Here is a 12838-nt window from a genome sequence, read left to right as displayed (position 1 = left end):
GGGGAGGGGAGGGGAGGGGAGGGGCGGGACAAAACCTAGTCCCGAGGTGACAGCACTATTATGAGATGGGGCCTTTGGGAGGGGGTTAGGTCGTTAAGTAAGAGCCCTCCTGAACGGGATCAGTGCCCTTAAAAAGAGCCCCAGAGAGCTCCCTTGCCCCCTGCAACCCTGAAGACATCTCATTAGGACCTGACCATGCTAGCACCCTGATCTTGGGCTCCCAGAGCTGTAAGAAATAAATGTGTCTTCTATCAGCCCCAGGCCGTGGTTTTTTGTTAAAACAGCCCAAGCAAACTGAGCCAGCTCCCCTTGGGTCTCTGAACAAAAACTCAGCAAACTGAGCCAGCTCCCCTTGGGTCTCTGAACAAAAACATGGTTTCAAACACTGCAAGGGACTGTAGGAATCCTACATCTTGGGGGACTGGTGCTCCGCCTGGCTCTTGGTGATCCTTTGAACTGTACAGGTTCTTGGGCTCATTAAAAAATCTTCCCTATGGGACAAGTTTGGCTACTGCTAAATAGCCAGGAATGACACTGGGATGAGTTCCCAGACAGAGTCCCCTCCCCTCCTTCCCCAACAGAGAGAGGTGGACACTCACAGATGGGATGAGGGCACCAAGTTACTGCCCAATTCACTAGGACATCGAAGTGCCAGTCATCCCTGCTAAGCACTTTGGGGGCTATTTCCCCTCAGAGTGAGTTTCTAGGTCCTGTAGCTGTTACTTAAGAATCCTGATCTTCCAGGGAAGACCCCTGCCCAACTGGCCACCCTACTGCTTTTATATCAACAGCTGTCTGTGTGGGTGGCTGACTGGCACTCCCTTCCGACACCAATGCGAGCACTGCTGCAAAACCCCACACCCTGCTATGGTTTCCTGGGTTCACACCATGGGAGACCAGATCATTCCAGTCAATACAGGCCACTCTCACCCCCCATTTTCCCTGCAGCAGGAATTAAGGATACAGTGAAAGCCTGTGTATAATGAAAGGACATCCTACAATCAATGCAAAGGGCCACTTACATGCTCAGACTGCAGTCAGGCCACATGACCTAAGGCCAAAAGAGGTCTCAGGGCCCTCCCACCCAGACAGCACCCTGGCTATGCTCTGGGCCTCTTGCTTCCTCACAGGTGGTCTATTGGAGGGAGAAGTGTGCACTGGAACGACAAATCACCCTTATTCCACGATCTTGGCAAAAAGCAAACACATAACTGAGCCAATAAAAAAATTCAAAGACATTTTCTATCTTCCTAGAAGTAACCCATTTCCGTAAGTGTTAAAGTTTAGAGTCAACTATTTTGTAAAGTTCTCATTTCTTAACAGGAGCAACTCTAATCATAATTAGACCAGAAGTTCTCAAAATGTGGTCCACAGGCCTTTCAGGAGATCCCTGAGGTCAAAGTATCTGCACAAACACAAAAGACATCGTATGCCTCTCTCACTGGCCACTCACAGGAGTGTACTGTAGAGCTTTCCAGAAGCTAAATGACAGTGATGTTATCACAGTCTACGTGCAGATGTGTTAAGCCAGAACTCAAAGAGATTTATTAAAAAAAAAACAACCATAAAACAAAACAAGCTACCTCTCTTACTGTTTGTCTTAGAAAATAGTTTCTTTTTTTTTTTTTATAAAGATTTTATTTATTCATTTGACAGAGATAGAGACAGCCAGCGAGAGAGGGAACACAAGCAGGGGGAGTGGGAGAGGAAGAAGCAGGCTCATAGCGGAAGAGCCTGATGTGGGGCTGGATCCCATAACGCCGGGATCACGCCCTGAAGCCGAAGGCAGACGCTTAACGACTGAGCCACCCAGGCGCCCCAGAAAATAGTTTCTGTACGGTATTGTTCGTGTTAACGTACAAGGTTTTATTATTTAAAAATGAGTAAGTTTACATGCCTCCGTCCTCACGCCAAGCCCAGTAAATACCAACAGACGTAACGACATAAACAAAAGCTCTGTGGTGTCCCCAGTAAGCCCAGATGTGGAAGAGGATCTTGAGTTCCCAGGTAACCTGAAAGGACTGCTCTCGAAAGGCAAAAAGCAGTTCCGGGCCCTTCCTAGTCAGTTAAGACCCAGACCGGGCAGCACCTCCACACCCTGCCCCTGCCCTTCCGGAACCACAGTTTCAAGTGATTACAGAGAAGGTGCTTCTTTCCAATGATGAAATGATAGCCTCGCATAGTGACTGCTACCTGAATTCAGAGACTGCATGGTTTGGAGAAGACACAGAGGCCTTGTCTCCCAAGCACCTGCTTCCTGAGTGCTGCTGTCAGAACTGCAAGCCACAGGCTGGCCAAGACCCAAGAGTCATGACTGAAGACCTCAAGTCAAGAAGTCACTGTGTTTCACCTAGAGTCTTCCTTGCTTTCCCTCAGATTAGCAGAGGCCAATGTCTAGTTTTGTTCTGGGCGGGAGTAGAAAAAGTCCAAGGTTAAATAAAGAAGTTATAGAATAAGAGGGCTTTCTGTATCCTTTTTCAGATTCATGCAGAGCAGAACTTAACAGTGAAGCCTGTACATCCTGCAATGTCAGACTCTCACTGCTGCACGTGTGAGAAGGGCAGAAGAAGGGTCTCTAACTACTAAAAGAGCCCATGCTGTGAAAAGGAAGACGGTCTAAAGCACAATCTAACAAACCCAGAGACTCTACAACCAGTGTCTACTAGCCCTGTTGTCCCATGGGGTGCTGGAACATCTGGTGCAGTGTCCCAGTCCTGCGCACGGCAGCCGGCAGTGCCCCCCGTCCCAGGTACAAGAGGGGTAGTTCTTCTGATGAGCAGATCGGGTTGGGAGGCTCCACGGGCAGCACAGAAGATGACTAATGAGAACACAGGCTTCATGTCAGGACTCCCTGGGCTTCAAGCCCAGCTGGAAACCTAACAGGCAGACAGGCTGAACGAGCACGCCTGCCTTTGGGCTGTGCTTTCCTGCCTGTGAGATGGGGACAACCGTGAGCTCCCAGCTTGCTAAAAGGCTATGTGAGACTGCACCGTGTCAAACTACAGTCAGTGCTGGCCCAGGGCAAGCAAGCAGCAAGCGGCAGATGTCATCTATTAAAACGACAATGTTCATGTTGGTGAGCCTTTGGGGAAAGCAAGCCCTCTTACGAGGGTCTGACAAGTATTTACCAAGACCCCCTCATGTACTTGGCACGGGGCAGAGCAGGCAACATTCCTGTTCCCATGGACCAGGGGTGACACACCTCACTGTGACCTGGCTGAGTGCTTGGAAAGGGCAGGTGCGTTTATAAGGGTGCTCCCAGCCACACTTTCGTTTTTTTGTTTTGTTTTGTTTTAAACAAAGGGACACAAACCAATGTCCATCACCAGGACACTGGTTTGGGGGAACAAAATCAAGAAACATCCACACGATGAAATTAAGACCGCAATTAAAGGATGATGAACCACAGAATGACTGCCATGGAAAGAGCCCCGCATGAGTGATGAGCGCAGGTCATAAGCCAGCCCTGCACAGTGACCACACTCCCTAAATACATCCTGCCACACACACACCCATAGTCACGAACAGGGGAGCAGCTATAACGTGGGCTTCTGAATAGGACCATTTCTGGTGTGTCTGCTGCTTATCTTGTATTGCTTTTATTTTCTGTATATATATTTGTAACCCAACACACAGTAAAGCTATCTTATGCGGGGGGGGGCAGGGGGCGGGCTCATTCACGTTCTTATAAAAGTGTATTAAACACCATTTAAAGGCTGTATCAGCATATGAAAAACAAAACCACAGCATCTAAGAATGATACCCAAAGATATATCTGCTTTACAAATAACACAAGAATAACCACCTCTTGATTAAGCATGTTTTATAGTCATGGCTACAAAAGTTCTCACTAAAATACGTACCATTACCCATTCAATTTCATGTAACAACTTGCCCTAAAAATCACTATTCAAACTATAAAATAAAGTCTAAGCAAGAGAAACTTTTCCAGTAGTGTGGGCACCTAGAGCAAGTAAGCTCAATTCAGACCATATTCTGACCCCTTTCCCAATTACTGTTTCTATCAACTGTAAACCACAGAGCCTTTGTAATGGAGTTAACACCCATTATCTGATACTAACAGTGAAGAGGGGAATATCAGATATCCACTCTAAGGGACCCTACCATGTAAATACGAAGACACACAGGTGAGAAACTCCATTTAGGAAAACACCCTTCTCAATGGGACTTCCTGAGTCTGCCTGAGTATGTAAGAATCAGGCCTGTATGACAGACAAAGCCCCACCGCAGGCACCCAAGGACAACAGTGATCTGGCCTAACCTGTAAATACGTCCCATCTGTGCTCTCCAAGAGCTAAACGGAAATCACCCAGTATCACTGGACAAGTGTAGAAAGATAAAACGTACCATGTCAACAAAAATAGACAACAACCAGAACCTTGAACACTTGCAAACATACACCAAACCAGAAAATAAACCAGTCCCTGAACTGCTTTGGAACTGAATCCTTGTGAGATAGACACCCTATGGGAGGAGAAGGACTTACAGTGTCAACAGCAGGAACTGAAAACTCCACTGGAGTAAGAAAATGGGAGCCGAAGTCCCTACTCCAGCCCCCCCAAGTCCCCTCCACCGCAAGGCCCACCTGAAACCCTGAGTGGACCCACCTCCAAGCCCCTGCGACACATTTCCTCAACAAGCCATTGTGATGCTCACACATGCATACATGCTGTGTCACTGTTTGACAGGACAGAAATCAGTCACTGTGGGTACCAGCAGACGTAAGGAGCAGAAAGGCGCAGCCAATTATACAACTCTTTATTCATGCCCTTTTTTCCTTATCAGTGCAGAACTTACTTTGCTTGAAATAACCTGTATTTAATCAAATACTAACAAGGGACAGCTCTTGGTGGAAAAATCAGAAGTAAAGATATGCATTATTCCTAAATTTGTTGTTACAGTCTGTAAGAACACAAATAGGAAAACAGGGTGCCTACAACATGCATCTGGCAGGAAGTTTCACAACAGGCCTTGGGCCGGGTCTTCCCAGGTGACACTTCTGAGATGCCTATGCTATGTTTAAATCAAAAATACCATGGACTAGTCACAGAGACGTGTATGTGTACACACCGACCCAATTTCAATGAAGGAGCCGGGATGTCCTCTCAAGTCTCCACTGCACTTGTCTCCAGAACCGGGAAGACCTTTCAGGTCTGCTTAGCACACAGGAAGCAAAAAATACTTGCAGAATAAACTGAGGAATCATTCTAAAGGTCACAGATCTTATTTCCTTAAAATGCATGGCTAAAGCACCTTTCCTTTTTTTTTTTTTAAGATTTTATTTGACAGAGATAGAGACAGCCAGCGAGAGAGGGAACAAGCAGGGGGAGTGGGAGAGGAAGAAGCAGGCTCATAGCGGAGGAGCCTGATGTGGGGCTTGATCCCGTAACGCCGGGATCACGCCCTGAGCCGAAGGCAGACACTCAACCGCTGTGCCACCCAGGCACCCCTAAAGCACCTTTCCTGGAAGCATATTTCAGCCAGAGTCCATGTGGCTCTGGAAGCTGTGGAACATGTGTCTGGGGTGGGCCACATAGCCCACTGAGAAACAAGCTCCGAGCTCCTGGGCAAGTCCCTTCCTTGTGCTTCAGCTTCCTGGAGGTCAGAATCAGCACAGAATGCCTGAGTACATCAGGCTCAGATCTCATTCCTTCAGTGTACAAAGGACACGGATGTGTATCTACAGCCAAGGGATGACTTCACGAGTATCTTCAACTTAACTCACATGTGTTGTGACCCATGGCCCCAACTCCAAGCTCATTTACTGAGATGCTAGATTCAAAGCCAAAAACCTGGCCCTGAGCTCCACGGTCTCACAGGCATTGGGGAGGCACCAAAAAGATGGACTTTAAGATGTTTTGGGTAAATATGAGGAGGCCCCGGTAGTACCTGTAGGTTAGTGCTGGGGAAGTCGAGTCTCCATGTGGCATCAATGACAGTTCGTAATGGGCACTGCACCAGGCGGACTCTGTTCTGGGCAGTTTACTAGCAGTTAACTCATCTGAATAAGGTGCTTCTGCGGCGGTTCCTACCTCCAGGGAACTGAAGCACAAGGAAGAACCTGTCCAGGAGCTCGGAGCTTACTGCTAAGTAGGCTGTCTGGCCAGGGGACGGCAGATACGGAACACGGGAGAAAACAAATGGGGATCTGAGGGCCCAAGGCATGAGAGACACAAAAGGGACCACTAGGGGCACATCTCCGTTAGAGGCTGAGAGTTGACCCTTTCTACTTTCAATATGACCAGGTGACACAAACATAGCCAATATACGTCAAAATGACAAAGTAACTCAACAAAAAACTAAAAATCAGTGTTTTATACCTAGGCAAATACTCTTTTTAAATGAAACTGATTTTCCGAAATCCTTCCCTGCTTCCTACAGCACCAAATATCACACATTTATCCTAATGTCATCCTTTTTGAGAGTAGTTGGCTAAAAATCAAACTCATCCTTTAAATGAAAGTAAACAGCACCCACACTCTAAAAAAGATCCTAGAATGAAACTTCACATCCTTAAAGGGCATCTAGAGGAACTAACCGAGAAAAAAAACAACAGAAAATTCACTCCCAGCAGTTACACTTTCTTGAAATAGAATCGTTTCTGTCCGTAAGCCAGCCAGACTCGGAACTTCTAGGAAAAAGCAGCTTCCCTTCTCTCGGGCCATCCTGCCTCCTGCACCGCTGATCTGGATCAACGCACAAATGTTGCTATTATTCCTCCAGCCCGTTCAAATCGTGACCAGGCCACCCAGCAAACACGCTCCTCGGGCGGATACAGCCCCAGGCACGCGCCCACGCGCGCTCGGGGCCTTGGAGTCGCCGGGGGAGGTGACCTCCCCCCTACCCCGTCCCCTCGCCGCCCCCCTCTCTTTCCTTCCCCACCGCCCGGTCCCTCTCCTCCCCGCCCTCCCGCCATCCCCGCGGCCGCCGCCATCTTCTCTCCTCGGCGGGAGCGCAGCGAGGACCGGCACGAACGCCGCGGCTCTCGGCGGGCCGGGCTCCCGCACCACCGCCGCCGACCCCCACCCGCCCCCGAGTGCGGCCCCGCGGGCCGGCCCCTCTTGCCCGGCGGCCGGAACGCCACTCACCGCGGGTCGCAAGCCTCTGGGGCCCGCAGCCATTTCCTCGGAGCTCCGCGGAGTGGGCGGGAGGGCGGGGTCGGCGCCCCGGCCACCGAGACGCGGGGCTAGAAGGGCCGGCTGCGCCCTGAGTAGCGCCCCCGCGCGGAGGGAGGAGGCCCCCGCCCCGCCCGCGCGCCTGCGCCCTCTGCCCCGAGCCGCGCGCAGCGGGGATCCCAGGCCGCCGCGAGTCGCAGACTGATCGGCCCTCCCCCGGAGCGCTCGCCGGCCTGCGCCGGCATTGTGGCGAGGGGGCGGGGACGAGGGTAAAGGGGCCGGCGCGGCGCTCCTCGGCCACCAGCCGCGCTCTTGAGTTTCTGCAGGACTCCGAGCGCAGCCCGCCACCCCCCGCCCCAGTCTCCTCCCCGCACGCACGACCGCCCCTCGGGCCTGCGAGGAAAGGGGAGACGGTCACCGACCAGAAAGGGAAAAGGGAGTCTGGCCGAGGCGCAGCCCCACCTGGAGGTTCTTCCCTCCGTGCGCTAGCACCGGCCGGTCCCCAGATACTCCACAGACAGACCGCGGAGGGGAAGCACCCGCCGCCGCGGGGGCACTGTGCACACGGCACGCCGGGCTGCGGGCCTTAGCCCCCATTACGGAGGTGCCTCTACAGCCCGCTGCTTGCACGGTTCCCACAAGCAGGAACGCCTTGGCTCTGGTCAAAAAGCGGGAAGGTGCGCTGTGTGCAGCACCGCTGCGCAGCTGACCCTGCAGAGGCACCCCCGATGCTGCCGTGCGCGACAAGCAGGGGCCCGCGGGCAGCGGTACTTTCTAATGAACACCTCCAGAGCTCACAAGACCTGCTAGTTTCGGACAGAGCCTTTCTGTTTTCTCCCAAGGAATACAACGTCGTTTGTTTCTGCTGCTGTGATTCCGTTATGACCACCGTCCCGGAATCTGGCGGGATGGGGCCTCCACTCCTCCATCAGGAGGGCTTTGTCTGCAACTTTGCCCCGGACACGGAGCGGAGAGTTTAGAGGCCGGGCAGTTGTGAGGGGAAAGCAGCTGGAACAAGCAGTGTGACCCTGGGCAGGCTGTCTGTAAAATGGGGGGGGGTGGAGGGGAGGATCACAGGAGGCCTCCCAGATCAGAAGCTGAACTGGGAGAACCCCGAAGAGGGTCTTTAAAGGAAGAAAAACCAGCAGCAATGTCTCTGCAAGGTGAGACGGAACTCCCGGGGCCAACGTCAGGTGGGTGCGCGTAGGGATGATGGGTACAAGGACAGGGCCCTGGGTCAATTATCTAAATCCAGGTACAAAGAAGTGTATGCGAGACGGGGCGTTGGTGCAGATGTGCTCTCCTCAGTCCTTCTGTCCTTGTCCAGAGGTCCTCAGACCGAGAAGTTGAAGTATTTTACCTCCTCTGCTATGATGAGTCCTAGCTCTGCCCCCCTCAGGAGACTGAGTGCAGTGCTGTGCGCTCATGTACAGCAGTGCTCATTACGCCTCCCTTTCAGAATGGCCCCTGCTACTGAGGCAGCGCTGTGAGTTCAGGGAAAAAACTCAACTTCAGAACAAACCAGTGTTTTAATCAGTGGTAAGCATGAGAACTGTATTTCCTTTCTGGATGCTTTCATCTCGTAAGTCTCTAAAGGAATCCATCCCATAAAAAAGCCAGACAAGGCAGTACCTGCCACAGATTTCGACAGAAAAGCAGCTGAAGAGTAAAGCGGTTGTGCCTACATAGGCTGATAGGGTAATCATCACACACAGTGTGTAACAGAGGAGAAGGGGGCCTCCCGTCACCACCAGCAAGCTCAGGGCTCCAGTCTGTCATATCACCCCTGGCCTGGGGGCCCTTGGGAGCAGGGCTCTGCCTGTAGGTGTACAGGCTATAATTGACGAGATTTGTTTCCAAAATGCAAAGTACTTAAAAAGCGAAAGAGACCACTTAAACTCAGGTCTAACGGTGGCTTTCTGGATTTATGCAGAACAGAAATATTGTATAAATTAATCCCTCCTCTCAAATGGCTCATGAAACCAGAGTGCTGATGGTGAGCAAGAGCGTTCGGAGGAAAAGCCAACAAGAATCACAGAGACTGAGCCATCAGAGATTTCAAAAGCACACCCAGAGTTTTATTCTCAACTTCCCCATCAATACACATAAATTACCTTTCCAACACCACAACTATTTTTGAGTTCCAAATCCAACCAACCGAGGCTAAAATGTAAGAGATTCAAAGAGAAGGAACATCTCCCAAATCTGTCTACAGAGGTGGGAGGCCAGGATGTTGCCTGTTACGGATGTACAGAGAAATGGAAAATCTTGGGAGTCTGTCAGATATACGAAAGTTCCTCTCGTGCCAACAGAAAGCAGGCGTTTGAAGAATATAAGAGAATTTTAAAGTAAAAAAACCAAAAACCAAAATTTTACACGTGTTTTAAAAAAAAAATGTGGATATCAATTGGAAAAAGCTCTTCATTCAGCACTTCTGCCACCCAATCAGACACCCGATCACGATCACACGGCTGCACGTGGCGGAGGGGCAGGAATCCTCAGAGCGTGTACAGACGTAACTACGCACACGAAGTAGCAGATATGTTTGTGCACGCGCGTGTGTGTGCTATCTACATGCTTTCGTTTTTAATAATAAAAAGGCCAAATCTCAAGCCAACATGGTATATCAACTTCTTGACCACTTAGGTCTGAAGAGTATAGTCAAATTCTGTACGAAATGGTGCTTGAACAGCGCCTTGACGGGCAAACTATGTAAGTGCCCCTCAGGCGTGCGGCCTGTGCGCCGCTGGTGCGCAGCAGGCAAGACTGCGTGGCCCCCGCAGCCCACCCATCTCAGGGAGCACCACGCTGCACACAGTCTATACCGTCACAACTGGAGTTACAGAATCAGGAAATACCTACTCTTGCTTTTCCCCACGCAAAGAAATTTAGAACCAGTGCTTTCTGATTTAATGGTACAGTCTTGAAAGAGAAATACAATCAAGTGAGGAGGGAGAGGGAGGGACCACGCCAAAACCCCCATTAAACATGCTTTACTAGGTCTCAGAATTCGGCTAAGACGCATGTCACCTGAATGCGTGCAGCAGAACGAAACAATCACAACATTCTTCCTGATGCTCTCAACATCTTCACGAAGACACGGAACACATGGAGAAAAGCTAAAGCTATGGCAGGTGACCTCTTGGTGCTGACCGCCTCGTGTGGCAATGACTGAGCAGCAACAACCGATCAGTTTATGCATTATCCTGAAGAATCAGGCTTTTTTTAGGCAAATCTCTTTGGGAGGAGGGGCTCTAGTGCATAGGGCCTTGATTTTATGCTTTTGGGTTTTGAGAATAAGATAAAAGCATCTGTCGAAATGCTGTTCTGTAAAACATGGCCCGGGGCCTGTGGCCTGCTTATTGAGCAGTCTAGGATTTGAGTAAAGGGAGCACTGTGTGTTTTATTACCTAAATACTTTTCCCTTTTTAAAAATGCTTTAAAACTCTTTTAAGACTAGTAAATGTTTAACACTTCTCTGTGAAGAACTGCTCATCTATTAAAACAAAACTCTTCACCGGGGCTTGGAGAACAGTGGAGGCTCTGGCCACCTGGCAGCTCCCCCTCCACAGACCCCCCTCTTTCCTATCAACCTGGTCACTGCCCCACGCGGTGACCAAAGTGGCCCACATCTTTCGTGCCCCCCACACCCCCAGACTCCCAGCAGCGTGGGGTGTTCAGGGCTCTGGCCCAGGCTGGCTTCTACCTTCCTTCCATACACTCTCCACACGGGAGCTCATGCCCTCCTGGCTGTGCTAACCTTTACCTCTGCCCAGATCTGGGTCCATCCACTCACTTGATGGACCCCTAACATCTCCACTTGTGCCTTAACTGCACCGCAAACCTAACGTATGCAAAATGAGCTACTGACTTCTGAGCCTCTCCTCCAATCAGGCCTTCCCCTGGTGTCCCTATTGGGCGCTGGTCCCACCCTGTAAACCCAAACACACCAGCCGGAAGTCTGGAGATTCTCCCTCCCCCTCAGCCACCAAATCCTGTTGCTTTAGTGTCTAATGAGATCCGACTTCACCTGCTGCCTGCTCTCCACAACCGCTGCTTCTCGAAGTGTTAAACACACATCTGTGTCCCCCTCACCCTATTCACCTCTCAACTCACTGCCATCTAATGGTTTCCATTCCCGCTGTGTCCCTGAGCTCCTTGCTCTGTCACCAACACCTGTCAAGTATGACTATGGGGTGGCCCTGCTGCACTTGACACTGCGCGTCTTCGTCTTCTAAAATTGCCCACCCCGTGGCTTCCGCCGAGCCTGCTAAACCCCCTGGTCCTTGTCAAGCCTCTCTGCTGACTTAATGAACAACCTCTCTGGATAATAGCCATTTGTTGGCATCCTTCTGGATTCTGGACTTCTCTGCTCCTCCTCTCTACAGTCTTTCTCTAAACATGTTTATCAAATGTCACACGGTGTCACCGTAAAAGCTTCACCTGTAGCCCTTGTCACTCCCTTGAGCTTTCGCCATGTCCCACAGGCACCAGCAATTCCCCATCTCTCCTCCCCCTCAGCCCACTGCTCGTCAGAATGGCTCTTCCTCGGCTGGTGTCACCACCATCAACCTCACCAACCAGGCTACACATCCCAGCACCATTCAATCCATGAGCTCAATCACCGCAACATTCTCTCCTTTGTCCACTTCTGCTGACACTGCTCGTAATTAAGGTCCTCATCACCGTTCACTCGTTTACTCCTTCCCATTCTCAACAGATACCCACGCAACTCCTACCGCGCACTAGAGGTCTCAGCTCCTGCGAAGTCCACACGTTTGTGGTATCAGGCCTCAGTGACAAAAAGTGCCGTGCTAAATGCTCCAAAAGAATCGTTTAGGATACAAGAGGCACTCCATTCCGCTTTGTTGAGGGAAAGCCTCCCCACTGGGAGGAGTGAGCCCAAGGAGACCCCGGGGAACCTCGTGGGCTCCGCAGGACTGCTGGAGTGGGGGAGGGAAGGGGCCGGGGTGGGGAGGCTTTCTGGCTGTGCTCACTTCACACAGGCCATCAGAACGTCTCCGAAGGCTGTGAAGAGGACAGGCGCAAGGCGAGGTCACCCTGCCCGCTCAGTGGGCTTCAGAGGAACACTGTCAGGACCCCTGGGAGGGGCAATCCCAGACCCAGAGAGGGTGGCCTCCATGTTAGGGCGGGCGGGGGGGGGCTGCGAACGATAAAAGCAGCCAGCGTCTACCTAGAAATAAGGAGGTGGAATCTGCCGGCCGCTGGGGGGAGGGGCCGTGCACCTGTGACCCACAGAGAAGGCACCGCGGAAGTTTTTTTGGGCCGGAATACTTTTCTCCTTAGACCTTTGGCTTGTGTACTTTTGGAAAGACTTAAACATCCTCACCCCCCCCACACACACACACACTCTAGAGCTGACAGCTGAACGGTACATCGGATTAAGTCGTTGCAAAGGATGTCATTATGGACACGCAGTACCTACGCGTCTGAGGCTGATTTGTGTCAGAACTTTGGACCCGCAGGCTCAACTCTCGCCTGCGAAAGAGCCACAACCAGTCCTGGTCATCACACCCACCCGCCGAACCGCACTGCTCTCCGCGGAAGTCCGACCCCACTCTCGCGGTCTTCAGCTCACGTGGGAGCAACCCCACGACACCACCGAACCCCGACTTCTAATTCGGGACGACGTCGGACTTACTTCCCGACGCCTCGCTCCCGCACCCCAGACGCCGACCCGG

The 12838-nt window shown here is 51.4% G+C and overlaps 1 protein-coding gene across 2 annotated transcripts in view; it reads right to left on the bottom strand.

Annotated features, from left to right (window-relative positions):
* DIDO1 (death inducer-obliterator 1) overlaps window positions 1-7196 on the bottom strand; it is a 45560-nt gene extending 38364 nt beyond the window's left edge. The window contains exon 1 of one of the 2 annotated variants that reach the window (XM_034641399.1): window positions 7110-7196. The gene's annotated coding sequence lies outside the window, so the exon portion shown is untranslated. The remainder of the gene's footprint in view (window positions 1-7109) is intronic. The other variant, XM_034641398.1, reaches the window with a different exon arrangement.
* Between the last annotated feature and the right edge of the window lie 5642 nt (window positions 7197-12838).

The sequence above is a fragment of the Ailuropoda melanoleuca genome, chromosome 13 (assembly GCF_002007445.2).
Source record: "Ailuropoda melanoleuca isolate Jingjing chromosome 13, ASM200744v2, whole genome shotgun sequence".
NCBI classification, from domain to species: Eukaryota; Metazoa; Chordata; class Mammalia; order Carnivora; family Ursidae; genus Ailuropoda; species Ailuropoda melanoleuca.
This window is presented reverse-complemented; position numbering and strand designations above follow the sequence as displayed.